Source organism: Sciurus vulgaris, assembly GCF_902686455.1.
Source record: "Sciurus vulgaris genome assembly, chromosome: 1".
Lineage (NCBI taxonomy): Eukaryota > Metazoa > Chordata > Mammalia > Rodentia > Sciuridae > Sciurus > Sciurus vulgaris.
The window spans coordinates 31,675,051-31,692,525 of record NC_136461.1 but is presented as its reverse complement, the minus strand read 5'-3'; the positions used below and the strand labels follow the sequence as shown (position 1 = coordinate 31,692,525).

General features: G+C 41.8%; 1 protein-coding gene across 3 annotated transcripts in view; it reads left to right on the top strand.

Moving 5' to 3' along the window:
* The window catches only part of HIVEP3 (HIVEP zinc finger 3), a 460,275-nt gene that overhangs the window by 58,341 nt on the left and 384,459 nt on the right, over positions 1-17,475 (top strand). Inside the window, exon 2 of one of the 3 annotated variants that reach the window (XM_079113086.1) lies at positions 15,118-15,214. The exons of the other annotated variants lie outside the window; for them this stretch is intronic. The gene's annotated coding sequence lies outside the window, so the exon portion shown is untranslated. The remainder of the gene's footprint in view (positions 1-15,117; positions 15,215-17,475) is intronic. 3 annotated transcript variants of the gene reach the window in all.

Sequence of the window (17,475 nt, the reverse complement as noted above, 5' to 3'; positions counted from 1 at the left end):
CAACGTGAATTTTGGGGAGTACACAAACATTCAAACAATACTGGGCAAGCAGGATAATAGTGTATTAGGACAGAGTTTTCCAACCAAGTAGTGTGTGATGGTATTCTGGAACTGCCTCAACTAGGTATAGGTTTAACAATTTATTGATCTTTTAAGCCTTTGTGCTGCCAGGTAAAATCTGGGATGATGGGAGCTCCTATTATGCTTGCTCATATTCAAAGCCTTGCCTGTTTACCCTAGTGTTCCCTCAAATAGGATCATCTTCCATGTGATCCTTGACATGAAAGAATTTGGGAGACACTGGATCAGCTCTAAATGGAACAAGGCAGGTGTGTTGAACATCAGCTGAATCTGGAAAAACAGGCTGTGGCCATGTGGTAAAGGGTCTTCCAAGTTCAGCTAAAGTTTGGATTTAGACCTGTAGGATATGGGAAGCTATTGTTAGTCTATCTGTTCTCTGACCCCATCCCAATCCTATTATGATTATGAATAGGCTTTGTATGCATTTTTTAAATATATTTCAGATCAATGTGGTCCAAATGAGTAACTTTTATAAGTTCTTCATATTTCTCAGAAGCACAACACAGGTGACAATTCTTACTGTCACCTTTACTATCTCCCTTTCTTTGAAGATACTATTTTCAGCTGGGCTCCATTGTGATACACTGGTGACCTGGATGTATTGTGATAGCATTATAAGTTATTTGCCACAATTAGTAAAGCATCAATGTTTTCAAATAACTCACTGATTTAAAAAAATTAAACCAGGTTTATAATTTTTCCTAGATCAAATATTTATTAGTGTACTATGTCAACTGTAAGGAAGTCCTGGGTGGATTAGAACAACAGAAATTTATTCGTCACAACTGTAGAGGCCAGAAGTCCAAAACTGAGATGTCAACAGGGCCATACATCTTCTGAAACCTACAGGGGAAGGGTTCATCCTTGCCTCTCTGGCTTCTTATAGCTGCAGATAGAGCTGGCTTGTGGCCTCATCCCTCCAGTGTTCACAGAGCCCTCCTGCTGTACGTGCCTCTGTGTGTGTGTGTGTCCACGTGTCCCCTTTTTATAAACACACCACTCATATTGGATTAGAGCCAATCCTACTGACTTCATCTTGACTACATCTGCAAGGACCCTATTTCCAAATAAGGTCACATTCCGAGGTCCTGGGGGTTAGGATTTCAACATGTCTATTTTTAGAGACACAAGTCAATCCATAGCCACATCATTTTCACTCACTTGGATTTTAATATTATTTTTGAGGTGAAGTTGAATGAAGAGGTGGAGTTTTCATATAACCTAGAGTCAAATTTTCATTGGGATCCGAATATATACGTCCAAGTGTCTGCTTATGAATTTGAATCCATCAGGCAGAAAAAAAAAAAAATGTATGAAGACCACTGATGTAATATAAGCTTGTCTCATTAGTTATCCTTCATCCTTAGGAAGTTGGCCATTTAAGACTAACTCACACCAGTGCAGTGGGTACCCAATGTGACTGGGGGCTGATTTACTGTCCAGGGAACAATGGCAGTGTTTGGAGACATTTTTGGCTGTGATAACTTTGGGTAGGGGGAAGGTGCTACTAGCATCTAGTGATGGAGAGCAAGGATACCGCTAAATAAAATCCTGCAATGCAAGGACAGGCCCCCACAATGAAGAGTTGTCTTCAGTTCCCAACTCAGAGTGTTGATTGTGCTGTTGTTGAGAAACCCTGTGCCAGTGGGTGTGTGCACCTCAGCATCTAGGGTGGTAGAAATAAAATGTTTGGCTTGAGTTTGGTGTACTCTTCTCTCAAATTTTTCATTATTGGTTTTTCTAAGAGCCTGGGATGTTCTCAATACCTTGGCCACTCCGATGAATGTCATGGAATGAGCATGAATGTAGAATCCAGTCAGTATCCTCAGAGCCATTCAAAGATGAGGAGATTTCTGTATCTCAACTGGCCCAACTTTTTGTACCACAGAAAGTTGCATAATAACTTTCAGATGCTCAATGTCTCAGTGAAGCCCTTGAAGAAAACTCATAAGTTCACAAATGACAAGTGTTTTGGGAGATTAACACATAAAATCAAAATATGAATTGTAGAGTAATGTGGTATGAAATTTCCTTCCTTTTTCCAATCAACTTATATTCTATTATACAAAGACACAGAATGATAATTATTTTTAATATGCTATGAATGGTTTTCAAACAACTGGATGAAGAAAACCAAAACCTTTAGGCCAAGACTGACCCTGAATAATCCCTGGTTTGAGGTTGGGTTTGATCTGGGGAACTGGGCCTTGGCTCCTTCTCTGTTTTGCATGGCTTCTCACTTTGTCCTCAGAATCCCATGGGTAAATATGTATTGTCCTTTCCTCTTTGGGATTGAAATTTAGTTTTCTGTATTCCTGGCTTATATGAAACTCTTTGATGCTTTTTAAATTTGTACCATAGTATACCACTTGGATAGATCAATACCTGTCCCCTCGATGGAATTCCTTACCTGTTCTCTTAAGAGACTTGGAAATTAATTCTTGAAGTATAGTGTCCCTAATTCTGATTGTCAGACGCATTTCCTGTCTAGCCATTGTCTTCTTTTTGAGGTGGGTTATGCACTTGACAATGCTTCATTTTATGGAGGCTGGTTAAGAAAAACCTGTGAAGTAATTTGTCTTATACTTTGAGAGACTCAAAAAGGAAGAAATATTTCTAATTGGGCCTAACTGGAAGAAAAGGAAATGGGTATCATATTTCAGAATAGAGATATTAGAAAATATTACCATTTCCATAATTTTTACTGAAAATAATTATAAAGCCCCCTTGATTATAAATTATGTAATATCCTTGGGAACAGGAGATGCTTTCTCTTGCTGTCATATTTCTGCAGTGTATTAGTTATTATCACTCTAGTGCTGCCTAACAAAGAAACCTCACACAATTGCAGTGGCATGTAACTATAAGCATTGATTTCTCATTCATGCCTCTGCAAGTTTGTTGGTTAAGAATGGCCTGATTTGTGCTGAGCTGGCTCCAAGTTGCAGGTTTTATTCAGGTCTGCTGCAGATCTCTCTGAATTTTCTTACACATGAGGCTGGCTTGTACTCAAGACATGCTTTTCTTATGATGATGGCAAAAGTACTAAGTGCAAATACTTTTGGCCCCAAACAGGAGATGTGGCCAAACTCAGTATTAGTAGGAGTACCAGTTACTACTGCTATAAAAAAAAAATATTCTCCTGAAACTTAGTGGCTTAAAATAATCATTTTATTGTCTCTCGTGGTTTCTGTGGATCAGGAATTCAGGAAGGGCTCAGCTAGGTGGTCCTGACTCAGCATGGCTGAAGCTGGCACAGCAGGGGGCTAACCTGACCCCTCTCTTCAGGTTGTCTCAGGCTTCTCCATGTCATCTCTGAGTGGGCTAGTTTGAGCTTCTACACAGCTTGGTGGCTTTAGGGTTGTCAGACTGCTTTCAAGGCAGGTTAGAACTCCTGCAGAGACATTCCAGAGAAGCAAATGGAAGATACCTGTCTTTTCCAGGCTTGGAAATCACATGGCATCACGTCTACCCTCTCTGTTGGTTAAAATGGTCACAAAGCCTGCCTACTTTCAAGGGGAAGAAACACCGATCCCAACTCTCAATGGGATTTGTGTGAAGGTCACATTATAAAAAGCACATGAGGAATGAGTGATAGTATTACAGCCATTTTTGGAAAGTACAATCTGCCACAGTGGGGCAGGAAAGTATTCTGTGCCCACAGTGGGGGGAGGAGAATAGATATTGGCTAAACACTACCTCAAAACATCACATGTCTTTTGCATATTGTACAGGGCTATAAACAGAGTGCATATGCAAAATTACCTTTTGGATAACTGTATGAGGTCCGGTGCCCAGAAGCATGGTCTGGATGGGAAGCTTATGCAAGATGTTTATTGAGGTGTTGCTTGTTTGAAAACCCCCAACAGGGTAAGAGAAGCAGTCTAGGACAGGGACAGAAGAGGTAATAATGTGGTTTTAGGAGTTTGACTTTGGCCTAATCCTATGAGAAGCCCTAGAATGTGAATTGTACCATGAAGTTTGTCCTGCCTTGAGGTCAGGAGGTTGAGTTTTTATTTTCTTGTGTCAGTCAGTCACAGATGTCACTTGGGGAAGGTGGAGGAACACCTGAGATACTTTTCAGACATCTCTATGCAAGAGAGCTCCCATCAGTTAAGGAGACTCCTCCAGAAAAGAATGTAGATGTGAGCCATAAGCAGCCAACTCCTGCAGCGGCAGAAGCAGCCACAGCTGGAGGGGTACAGGCTGTGGTTTGGTTATAATTTAAGTGTCCCTAAAGGATCAGTCCCCAGGGTGGCAGTATTGATCCACTGGAATGTGGGATCCTTAGGTCATTGGGGGCATGCCCTGGAAGAGGATTGTGAGACCCTGTTCTCTCAGTTTCTCTGCTTCTTGGCTCAAGGTGCGATGTTCCCTCTGACACACACACTCTCCCTTTGGTGTGCTGCCTTTACCAGAGGCACACCTCACCCAAACTTGGATGTGAGCCTCCAGAACCATAAACCTCCATTTGCTTCATAAGTAGTCTTTGTCAGGTACTTTGCTATAGTGATGGAACACTGACTAAGATGATATACCTGCCTAGTTAATGGGGATTTGCATGAGACACCATTTGTGCCCACTACTGCCCACCCTATGTACCACACAGAGCTACTTGCTTCTCACTTTAAGCTTATTCTCTCTTCTCACAACTTCTCTAGGATTCTTGTTGGCCCGAATTTTCAGGTTAGTATGACAAACTGCAGCCCCCATTGTTGCAGTTGGTCCTGAGGTCAAATAGATACCCATCATTGCCCCTGTCCGCTACTACCCTTTCTGAATCCCCTCTCTTGGCTACCACTGCCGCCAATCCTTCCATAGTGGGGTGACCCAGACTTTCATGCCAGGGGTCTGAGCGCCTGTTTTCATGCTCTGATCAGGCTGTATTTTTTGTACTTCCAAGTTGACAGTTAAAACCATCTATTGAAGTACCAGAAGACACCTGGATGGATCAGCTGTGATATGTATCATGTGTTGTATGCATTCCTCCCATTTTCATCTCAAAGAAGCATCACTACTTCGTCATGTTGAGCACGATCAAGCCCGCTTGCTGATAAGATGATTTGCATTCTTTGCCTACTTGGAATGAGGAGCCTAAAGTAACCAGGCAGGCAGCAGATACAGCTTTAATTTTAGTAAAAACTGTTGCATGATGAAGTATTTCTAGACCCACTGAGCAAGGTAGTGTGTAATGAAGCACAAATTTCCCAAGTGACATCAGGGGTAATAGTGAGTGGGGCCACTCCTATGTCATCCCCCAACTCTGATTCCCAGGCTGATATATTCTATTTATTGAGAACCAGCCCTGCATAATGGCTCTTGATTTAAAGTTTATATGGCCTTCCAAAGGACAGTGCCTTACCTGTGCAAGGTGTTAAGGCCAAGTTTGCTCCTTAGCTATGTTTTTAAAATGCTCTTCCAATGCACTACCAAGTCAGCAGCAGCAGAATGGTGCAGTAAATAGCAGGACCAGTGGATCACATGAGCATCTTCTTTGCTATAATATGAATTTCTTTGTCTAAAGTGAATTTTTGCAGGATCAGATTTTTCAGACTTTGGAGTTGTAGTCCTTGTTTAGTAGCAGTGGCAAAGGCCTATAGGCAGGAAAGACAAATCTATACCTGGAATATTTGTCAGTTCTAATCAGGATGAAATATCACCCTTTACGGAGTGGAAGTAAATCAACTTGTCATTAAGCCAGTTGATTTCCTTTAAGCATGGTACCATATCAGGGTAGCAGACCGAACACTGAGCAGTGGCAGTAGCCAGATGTACCTTGGAAGGTAGGGTCCCATGCTCCTGGAACCATGGGTAACCTCTATCCCTATCAAGGCTGCTCCGTTCACATCCCATTGCATAAACACTGATGGCCAAGGACAGAGGCTGGCTGACATCTGCTGTCCAGGTGGTTGTTAGAACTTCCTCTGTAGTCAGTGCTCACTAGTGGGCATTAGCAGATAATGCAGAGCTCCTCATACTTTGTGCCCATTCCCAAAGGTCCATCCAATGCCCTTTTATGAACTTCCTTGTCCTTTGTCTTCCAATTGTTCCACCCAATCCCAAGCCCCTGAATGGAACCTTTCACTACTGCCTGTGAGTCTGATGTACATCCTTACTCAGGGTCCCTTTTCACTTTCCACCAAGTAGTAAGACTCCGCCCACTGGGAGTGGTAGTGGTAGTAGCAGTCTGCTTTCCACTCCCCACAGCCCAGCAAGCTGATCTATATGTAAACAAATTCTGAATATTTTTCCTTCTCTATCCTCCTGTCATGAGGTCACAGGTGTGACCTGAGGGATAAGGGTTGCTGCAACAGTGGTGAGCCATGGGGTGGGGGTGAGTCTGGACACCTGCTCATGCAGCTTACTTGTGCCCTCTGCCCCTGCTCCTGGGAAGCCTGGAAGGTACTACTTCTACTCTATCAAGGATTGCTGCTGGACCCTCCTGACCTGTGATTTCCTAGGTCTGACAGTACTTAGCTCAAGTTTGCAACTCTGCCCATGTGGTCACTTGCTGTCCTATGGTCAGATGGCCAGTGTCCACTGAGGTCCATGAACAACAGGAGCTGTTTTTAGAAATGGTATATAGTCCTCTGCTGAAAAATGGCATGGCCTCACTCCAGAACCCTAGGGGTCTGCACTGAAATTCTCTGTTGAAGCATGTCCAAGTCTCCACACAACACTTATCACCGCTACCACTAGTGCCCTGGGCTTTGCCTGGTCATGTGGCCCAAAGGGCAGGGCTACTTATATTGCAGATTTAGACCTGTGACTGGACTTATGCTCTGAATCCCACTCCCAATGGCAATCTTCTATGCCACCGTTTTATAAAGGATAAATTATGTTCAGAGAGGTTAAATAATTGTCAAGGTCTTAGAGCTGGGGAGAGGTGGCTCACAGTATCGCCTGTTCTATGCTTTCAGACCTATTTCCAGGATATCTATGAATAGAAGAAAAACTCACCTGTGGTTGACTGCATGTGGGTGAATTGGCTTGCCCTTGACATACCAGATGTAGATCAGTTTTAGCTTTTCAAAATAGGCTCTGACTCAGGTACCTGCATTGTTCAAGGACAGGCGCTGGTGCCATGTCCTTCCCTGACTCAGTGAGTGATTCAGACTGAAAGTTGGCTAAATTGGGGAGGACTTTTGGATCACATTATGACCCTTTAAGTATTCATCTTATCCCCTAGCTAAGAATAGATCTGGACCAAGAATAAAGCCTACTGAAGTTGTCCTCTTCCACTAACTAGAGTTATGAGGGTTTTTTTAAACCCCTGTATCCAAACTAGACAATAGGGACCACTGCATTTTGAACTTGACTCTTTCTTTTTTTCTGCCCAGTTTGCCCTTGGACTGACTGGAACATTAAGGAGCTGGTTGTCTCAGAGAGGTTAAGTCACATGCCCAAGTTATTTATTCAGGAACCAGGACTGGACTCCAAATGATTCAGCTCCACTGAGTCAGACCAGGCCCATGCCATAAATAAATTTGATATTTATTGACAATGATTGACGAGAAACTAACACATACTTGTTTGGCTGTGTCTTAGGGAATTTACAACTGTTTGGGGATTGAATCAGGATCAATATAGTAACAATATTGGATTTCATTCTACTTTATTTGATAAAGTAAACATTTAAAGATTGACATAAAGATTACTCTGGTAAACCTTTATGTTCTTGGGACTCAGGAGAGTTCTTTTAACTTTTGTTCATAGTGGTTTATAGACTAGTGAGAGGTAGAATTTTAGAAAATATGATAAAAATATAAATAACTTCTGATTTTATTGAATGAAGTTGAAAAATCACTGGCTCCTTTCAGGCTAATATAATTTGTTTTATATATTCATTTAACTTCTAAATATTATATATATATATATATGTGTGTGTATATATATGTCTTTTACAAAATAAACATACACTTTTGACTTAAAGAAAAATGTAAGCTCCTTACCCAGTTGTCCTGAGTAAGATCTTTTAGACCACCCAAGCAACTCACTCCCAGTCTGCCCTGAGCATGGGAGGAGTTTGGAGCACTGTGTGAATGAACAAGATCCAAAAATGGGAGCCCCTTCCCACTCCAGCTCCATGACTCACATTATAGTGTCAATAATCTACTCCCATTGTCGGTCAAACCTGTGAAAGTTTGTATTTCAAAAAAGTAAATTTCAAACTCCATCCATAACTTTTGGGTTCTTACCTGCTTTTATTTCCATTAGGGGAGATACTTTTGAGTCATGCCTGCCTCTGCACCTGGCCAAAGTGGTTGCTTCTGTATCCTAGGGGGACAGAGGACAGCCTTGGCCTTCTGGCATCAAGCACACATGTGTGGGAGTAAAACAATGAGTCACAATATTTAGATCATCAGATATTTGTGATTAATTTATATGGCTGCTCCATCAGCATGCCTGGTGTGGAGAGTCCTTAGTTATAGAAACTCCTGGAATAGGTTCACAGGCAGAGTGTGCTTTCTGTGCCTGTTTCTTTTCCAGAGATCCCAATGGAGGGTTATCACATTTCTTGTTTAGGACCAGCCTGCATTTCTCCTAAGAACTCACAGCCCCCTGGACTATTTTCATTTCTAACTATGACCATACACAAAACAGACAATGGGCTGGAGGTGGACGTGGGGACTTTGTTGACTACCACAGCCCAATCTCCCTTCCCTTACGGCACTTGGCTTCCTCAATCTCTCTTGCAGCCAGGCCTCAACAGATGCAAAATATTTCTGGGTTTGGGCTCAAGGTAGAAATCCAGCCTTTGCTTCTCACCTCACCTGACAGCTCTCATAGTTTCCCACAGGACCTGCATCTAAACCAGGAAGCAGTTGACATTGGAGCCTGGTGGTGTTAGCAACAAAGGCATAATGACTCCCCTGGTGAACCTGGCCTTCGCTGTAATTCTGCTTCTACGGGAAGTCACTCCTGGATATCAGTCTGGATCATTTGGGAGGGAAAAGCAAGGCTGCAGGTGGCCTTCCTGTCTCTTTGACTGTAGAAGGGTTGCAGAATTCTCCTTCAGCTTCAGATCTTCACCATCAATACTTTAAGTCCCAGAGGCCCTTTTCTAACCAGCCTAGCCCCTGAGTCATTCCTGAATGCTCCCGTCTCCCACGATGATTGTATTCCTCTGTCCGTTCACAATTTTAATTATGAGTTTACTCAATGGGCTTCCCTTCTGGTTAACTTCTCCTGGTAACTCATTAAACCTCTGAGTCACACATTCATTATTATAGAGAGGACAAAAATGAAAGAACAAGAAGAAGCCGTGCCCTGGGAGAATCTTGGGGGTGGCTCACTGTGGTTAGGTGTGACTGAGCATCTGGAGGCTTTCGCTGTCCCTTCTCCCTATGGGGATGTGTCCTGCGTTGCACGATGCCGTACTTAATGCAGTGAGGTCATTGGTTGTGGCTGAGTCTAATGCGAGCTTTTGCTGTCATAGCACACCAGCTTATTATTCTGGTTAAAGCTCTGCCCTCCTACCTAACTATGCCCTCTGAGCTTAGGTGGTCTCAAAACAAGGATGGAACTACTCATTAAAAAGGAATCCCGGAGGCTGGGGCAGGAGGATCATGAATTCAAAGCCAACCTCAGCAACTTAGGAAGGCCCTAAGTGACTCATTGAGACCCTGTCTCTAAATAAAAAATATAAAAAAGTGCTGGGGATGTGCCCCTGGGTTCAATCCCCAGTAACAACAACAGCAACAACAACAACAAGGGAATCCCAATCTTAATTTGTATCTTTGAAATAACAGGGAACCAATTCATAACCCACAAAGACACTTCTTAATATTTTCTTTCCTTTCTACTGTGATTTTTCCCAAAACCCCCTCCCACCCAGCCCACAAAGTCATTTCTTTCCTTTCTTATCCCCCTACAAGGCGAATTATGTCTTTTGGCCTTGGACAGGATACCCCCTTTGTAAATCGGGTTATCTGAGATAAAACATGTCAATACCACCAACATCGTGCCTGGAACACTATAAATACTCCTAAAGGTTAGCTACTATGAGGTTCAATTCAGTCTTCCTTGCCTCGATTTGATTTCCTCTCTCAGTGGCAACACAAGGAAAAAAATCTGGAAGCTGAGAAAATGGTTTCTAAATAAGAGGAATAATAGATATCGCTTACTGAGTGTGACTTGTGTCCCAGGCACTATGCTGAATCCTTTATGTGCATTATCTCTTTAATCCTCACCACAGCCCTGAGGGACAGATGCTGTTATTATCCCCATTTCACAAATGAGGAAACTCAAGACTCAGAGAAGTGAAGCAACTTGCCCTAGGCCGCAGAGCTGGTACCTGCTGGAGCTGCTGCCTTACTCACTTCCAAGGCCCTGGCTTAATGGCTTTGCAAAAATCTGCAAGCAAGTGTTCCCTCTGAGGGTTTTGACTCACAAAGGCCGCAGTCCCAAGTTTAGAGACTTGGGGCCCCCATGACAAGTGACCTGCTCTTGCCATGGTGGATCAGCCCCCACAGGCTGGGGTAAAATCACCTGTTCTGTGTAGAGGTAAACCCTCCTTGGCTTTCAGAGACAGAGAGAAATGTATTTCTCTGCAAAGACTGGCATTTATTCCTTAATAATCAAGTTAGAAACTGATGTAGCCTCCTTAATCAGCAAAACAAAGGTTTTCTGTACTTTTATATGTGCTAGAAACTACTAATGAGTTCTTGGGGATTTATCACTGACTCTAGAATAGAAGTAGAAGCCAATGTATTTGGATTCACCGAAAACAGGGTTTTGCCAAGATACTTCAGATGCAAGGGAGGCTTTAAATATTCTACACATCCGGTGCTGCATCTGTGCTGGGGAATTTGAGGATGAGCTGATGTTCTGTGCAGGATGGCTGAGCCTTGCACAGGATCCTTCTACTCCAGATGTTCTGGGACCTTCTGTGCAGGCCCTGTGTAGACCTTGCGGACTTGGCCTCTAGGGTGGCTCTGCAGTCGAAGGTCCTCTCTCTGGACGGGGTACAGGTTGCACAACTCATTTGCCCCAGAGGCCACTGAAGATTGTTACTTCTGCACCAAGTTTGGGGGTTCCCAAGAGTCAGCAGCAAGAGTAGCTGCTGAAGGTTGAGGTCCTATAACTGATGCCTATTTTGGGTGCACCTAAGAGTCAAATGCCATTATTATTATTAGTGGCAACTCATTGCTATTCTTTTTCCTATTCCTCCTTTTCCTGCTGTTTCCTCCTTTTCTGCTCTTTCATCCCCTTTCTTCTTCCTCCCTTCCTCCCCATCTTCCTTCTCCCCTTTTCTACTTTGAAAATATGAATAACAAAAAAAGTCAAAATTTGTCTGACCTTTCACTTATTATTCACTCATTCCTCAAACATTTATGAAGCACTTGCTCTAAACTGAGCATGGAGTGGGGGATAAAATGGTAAATAAGAAGGCCCCCTATGGGATGTGTGCAGTTCAGGAATGCTATGGTTAGGCATGTCCCCCAAAGGCTCCTGTGTTGGCCTCTTGATTTTCAGTGTGGTGACCTTAAAAGGCGGCAGGACCTTTAAGAAGTGGGGTTTAGCGGGAGGTCATTAGTCACTGCGGGGCATGACCTCCGAGAGGATTAACATAATTCTCATGGAACCTCAGTCTTGCTCTCCAGCTTCCTGTCCTGTGATGTGATCTCCCTGTCTCTTGAACACTCCCACATCTGCAATGCCATTTGCCATGAGACCTTCGGCAGAACCAAGCAGGAGAGGGCACCATGCCCTTGAACCTCCAGAACTATGAACTAAATAAATCTGTTCTTTACAAGTTTCCCAGACTTAAATAATATAAGGGGGAAGAGGCAGATATCTGGCAGTTATAAGAAATACACGTTCCAAGCACCTATTATGCACCTGGCATTGTGTTAAGTTACCCTTTCACTGGCTCATCTCATTTAATCCTCAAAGAAACACACAGAGGGGAAATTCTGGCACTTTATCCTCTTATACAGGAGGCAGAGGAAAAGACAGATTAAATAATTGGCCTAAAGTCGCACCACCAGCATGTCACAGATCCCACTTGAGCCCAGGCAGTCTGACTCCAACGTCAGCATTGTTAACCGTTCTGCGGCCTCTCGCTTAATTACAGCACGCTGTGACAAGCATCGCATAAGTAGGGTCCAGCAGAAGTGAAATTTGAATCTTGCCTGGAGTGTTTTCGGCTCCAGTGAGGGAAGAGCATTGCAGACAGAAGGAACAGTGGAAGCAGAGACAGATGTGCACAAGCCTGGGAATTCATAGCGCACGAGCTGGGTGATGGACAGTGACAAAGAAGAGCCCAGAAAGACAGCTGGGCCTAGACTGTGAGGGGTCTCCCATCGAGTACTCACAAGGTGGAACTTTGTCCTATAGGCAGTGGAATAATCTGGCACCTTCTAAGAAGAGAAGGAAAAGATCAGACTTATGTACTAGAAAGACAGTCATCATTTAAAAATAGGTAGAGAATATAGTCACACTATTAGAAATCTTTGGTGTTTTCTGAGTTTTCCTTAATGAGCTTGTTTTGTTCATTTACGTAATGCGTATATGCTTTACATGTGTATACAAATCCAGGTGTAAAGAGTTTGTGTGTTGGAGAGTGTGAGTTCGTGGCAGTGCAGAGGCGGGGATACCGTGAGGAGGGAAACTTGCTGATGAGACCTTGGAGAAAGTAGTTGGGAAAGTCCAGGGCAAGTTAAGGGCTTTGATTTGCAGTGACCAGAGCTGACTTGCATCCATCAATCCTCAGTCTCTCTCACAGAGCCTAGCAGGCATCACACACCTCACGAATACACATTTGTGTATTGTGTATTCAATGAAAGAATGAATGAGCAAGAGAGGACAATAACTACATGGTTGGAGAAGAGGGCACAGATCTGAGGAAGATGTCTGAGAGACAGCCTCCAGGAATCACATCATGGTGCAATGAGGATGCAGTTTCTTCCTTAAAAAGCAAGGAAATTGACTCTTCTAACCTGTGATAGAAAATGTGTGAAGAATTTCACAAAGGGAGAGGTAAAGGATGATGACTGATGTTGAATATATTGACTCTGGTGTTAACTGCATAAAACAAATGTAAGTACTTGCAGCAAAATCCAAACTGGGCATGGAAGTCAGATGAACTAGAGAGAGTATAAATCTTGTGCGATGGTAGTCCTGAAGGAGAGTTGTTGCTTTACGGAAGGGCAGGAGAATCACAGTGGAGAACTGTCTTAAAAATCATCTAGTCCACAGTCCTTCCACCCCCATGTCAGGGAATTCCTAGTTGTCCAAGTAACTTAATCCTAACTAGATGTTTCAGTTACTATTTATTTATGTATATTATCTATGCCTACCAAGTGTATAAGTTTAGGGTTTATAGAATTTTCACAAAATGAACACTTCTCTACTCTCCCTCTAGAACCAAGAATGGAACCTGACCCATGACCAGCACACCAGAAGTTTCACTTTTGCCTACTCAGTCAATCTTTGCCTGTCCATCAAATCTAAACATTAGTCTGACTTTTATAATCATAGACTAATCTTTCCTGGTTTGAATCTTTGAATACATGGAATCATTCAACATGCTCTCTTTTTTGTCTGGCTTTTTTTCCTCAACGTTATGTTCTTGAGCTTAATCATCATGGGTTTCATGGATGAAGTTTGTTCTTTTTTGTTTTCTCATTATTGCATTGGATGAATATGTTACAGTGGAATAGATCCTATTGCTGGTGGATGTTTGTGTTGTTTATAATTCAGGGCTACAAGACTTTTAGGAATACTCTTGATTATTATATTTTGATAGACTCAAACCCTTATTTTTTTGTTCTGTCTGTATTCAGGGATGAAGTTACTAGGACACAGGGCACATACATGTTTAACTTTTATAATCACTGCATAACAATTTGTAATTTGCCCAAATTTACATTTATACCAGCAGTTTGTGCAATTCATGTTGCTCCATGTTCTCACCTATGCCTAATATTTTAACTGTTCTGAAAGGTTTGTAGTAATAACATCTCACTGTGGTTGTAATTGAATTTCCTAATGACTAATGATAATGCATTCATTTTCTTATTGGGCATTTAGCTATTCTTTTTTTTTCTTATAAGAAATTGCCTTAAATATTTTGTTAATTGATGAAAAGTCCATGTTTGATAACTCCAATCTCCAAACAGATCTTCAGTGGATCTGTTTCTGTTCTGTTTTTCTCTTGGCTTTCAGTGATTTGGTTCTGTTTTCTGGAATGCTTGGTAGTTCACATTGAATCTGGCCATTATGTATGAACTACTATAGAGCTTATAGATGATTTATCTTCCTTCAGATAGCATTTAATTTTCCCAGATAGAGTATGATAAAATCAGCTTAGTCTTGTTTAGACTGGTCTATTTCTGGTTTATTCTTCATCATAAATCTCTTTCAGAGTTAAAGTTAAAAGTCTGGTGTTTAACAAGCCCCCCACCCCCTCTTGTTGATCCCTGAATCCCGATTTTTTGTCTTGCCCATTGAGCCTGCTTCATCCTTGGCTGCTGGTTTCTATTTGACCTCTATGCTTGCATTGTGTATTATCAAATGTACTAAGGGGAAAGCGTGGTGCTAGACAGGGGCTTCCCTTCAGTGAATATTTCTGCTCTCTGGGATCTTAGATCCTTAACTGTTGGCTATTTTTGTTGTTCTCCAATGTCTTCAAGCAGTTGACTTGAGTGAATGTGTGTGTGTGTGTGTGTGTGTGTGTGTGTGTGTGTGTGTGTGTGTGTGTGCTTGTAAGTGGGATTTTGTTTAACTTCTTAGATGCTCTTAGCTGGAGTGTTAGTCTGATAGTAGCTATTCTATCATAAATGGAAGAATAAGTATTTATCCACATTCTGAATATTCTTAAAAGGTCATTTCAATAATTTCTTCCTTTTTTCAGTATTTTTTTGGTAGAAAAAGATCATTAAGTCATAGTTGCTGTGAAACTTTACACAATCCTAATGAACTGGAGCAAAAACATGACCTAGATACATTATATTTATAAATATTGGAATAAGATTATACATAAGATATTACTTTACTTTCCCTGGTTTTTGTTTTTGTTTTTTTGTACAGTACTGAGGATTGAACCTGGAGGCACTCTACAAGTTGCCCAGGCTAGCCTCGAACTTGCAATCTTTCTGCTCAGTCTCCAGAGTCACTGGAATTACAGGTGTAATGGGGCCACTGTGACAGGCCCCATCGGATTTTAAAATGTTATTTTCTATATTCCAATGTCAATACCCATTCAGGAAGTTTAAAAAAAAAATCTTGTTCACTATCAAAATTTCTAACCCCTAGCTCTTTGTACTCAATGGCAAAATATCACAAGACAAACAAAATTGATGTTTTACTTGAAGTCATTCCACTAGTCTTCAGGGTATAGGCTGTGCCTTGTCAGCTCTCTCCCTACAGTAGAGGCATGTGAAGGATCCCATCAGCCACTCACCTGTGCAGTCCAGGTGGTAGATGTGCTTGTAAAACTGATATAAGATGGAGTCCCCCCAGACAAGGTTTGTCCAACAGATCACACACTCCAGCACCTCTTCTTCTGATCCATCTGTTCAGCATCATAAACTTCTTTACCCAGATGCTCTATAATGCTAATTATTTGAGCTACTCTAATTTGTTCATCTTTAGTCAGCTGAGTTGCTAGTTGAGGCTGATTAGGCTTTGGTGATAGGAGAGAACTGGAACTTATTCCTGATATACCTGTGAGTCTCTTGCTCTGCCTTGCGGGGGCTCCTGCTCTGGCTTTGTTGTTAGGCGATGCATGTAGACATCACCAGGTGAATCACTGGAGGCAGTGCCCTGTCGTTTGTGCACAGTTTTGGCAGTCTTCGAGGGAAGTTTTAACTCATACCTTTTCCCGGAAACCAAGTTGATGAAAATTCGAGGAAATGAAGTCTCTGTGGAGGCAACCTCAGTTCACCTTAGTGCTTGTCCTTTCTCACAAGAAAGCTCCTTCTTCCAGTATTTACTTGTTTTTATGGTCAAGGACTTCAGTATGTCTCTCTATACTTTATAGGTCACAAGAGAAAAGCAAAGCCACGTGCTAGAAATGTGGGGGTTTCCAGTGCAACCAGGAACAGAAAGTAGGGGTCTGGATTCTAATTGTTTTTCCTCCTTTCCTCTTATAATGTACCAATATGACTGTAGCAGTGACTGCCTAGCATAGTATGCCTTTAATTTCTGGACAGATATATTAAGTATTTAAACAAAACCAGGTTTCTTTGTTAAGAAAGCATTAATTTCACTTACATGGACCAATAAGACCATTTGCTATACCAAGAACTCAAAGAATTTAAAATGTGGAGTTTTACTTTTTATTAACTGAATTAATTTAAAACTTTTAAGATTAATTAATTAATTTTAATTAGATTCCAGTTACTTTTTAGAGCAATTTTAGGTTTACAAAAAAAAAAAAAAAATACATCTGAAAGTGCAGTGAGTTCCCACACACCCCTTATTTTCCTCAAACAGTTTACATCTCAAATTTTTGTGGTAAAAGATGCAGTTTCAAAACTGAGTCTAAAGTGCATTCATTTCAAGTGGCTTCTCGGCCTCAGTATGTTCACAGTGTAGACATGGAGGGGAAGACATGCGGGGCAGAGTATTCTATTCAGAAGCGCAAATACAAATATTATGGGTCAATGCAAATACAAAGCTTGGATTAGAAGCAAGCATCAGAAATTTAGAAACACCTTTTAAGTTGTCAGTTAGGTCTAACTCCTGGTTATACGAAACCCAGGATGCCAGATGGTCCCAGGGTAGAATGTTTCTATTGGACACATTCTCAGAGTGTGGTACCATGTTCTAAGCAAAAAGCCAAGTTTCTTCCCTAGGTGATCCTTAATGGCTCTGGAGAGGCCAGCGTTGGGTAATATTGTGCATTAATAAAATGAAACAGCATTAGAAGCATTCTCAAAGGGCTCATTTCCCTTGCTTAAAAATTTTTAAATTGTGGTAAAATATACATGATATAAAATTTACTAATTTTGCCACTTTTAAGTGTAGAGTTCAGTGGCGTTAATTGTATTCACATTGTGTGATCCACCATCATCTCTAGAACCATATTTCTCTTGCATCATTGCAACTCTATACCCATTTGTTTTAGTCAGCTTTTTTGCCACTGTGACTAAAAGACCTGACTGACACAAATGTAGAGGAGCCAAAGTTTATTTGGAGACCTCAAGTTTCAGAGGTCTCAGTTCATAGACAGCCAAGAATGAACCTTACTTGGGGTTCAAGATGAAGCTTAGTGGAAGAGTGTGGCAGAGGGAAGCAGCTCACATGGTGATCAGGAAGCAGAGACAGAGGTCTCCACTTGCCAGATACAAATATATACCCCCAAGTCACGGCCCTAATTCCCGCTTTCTTCAGCTACACCCTACCACTTCAATTACTTTATCAGGTTGAGAGTCTGGATCCACT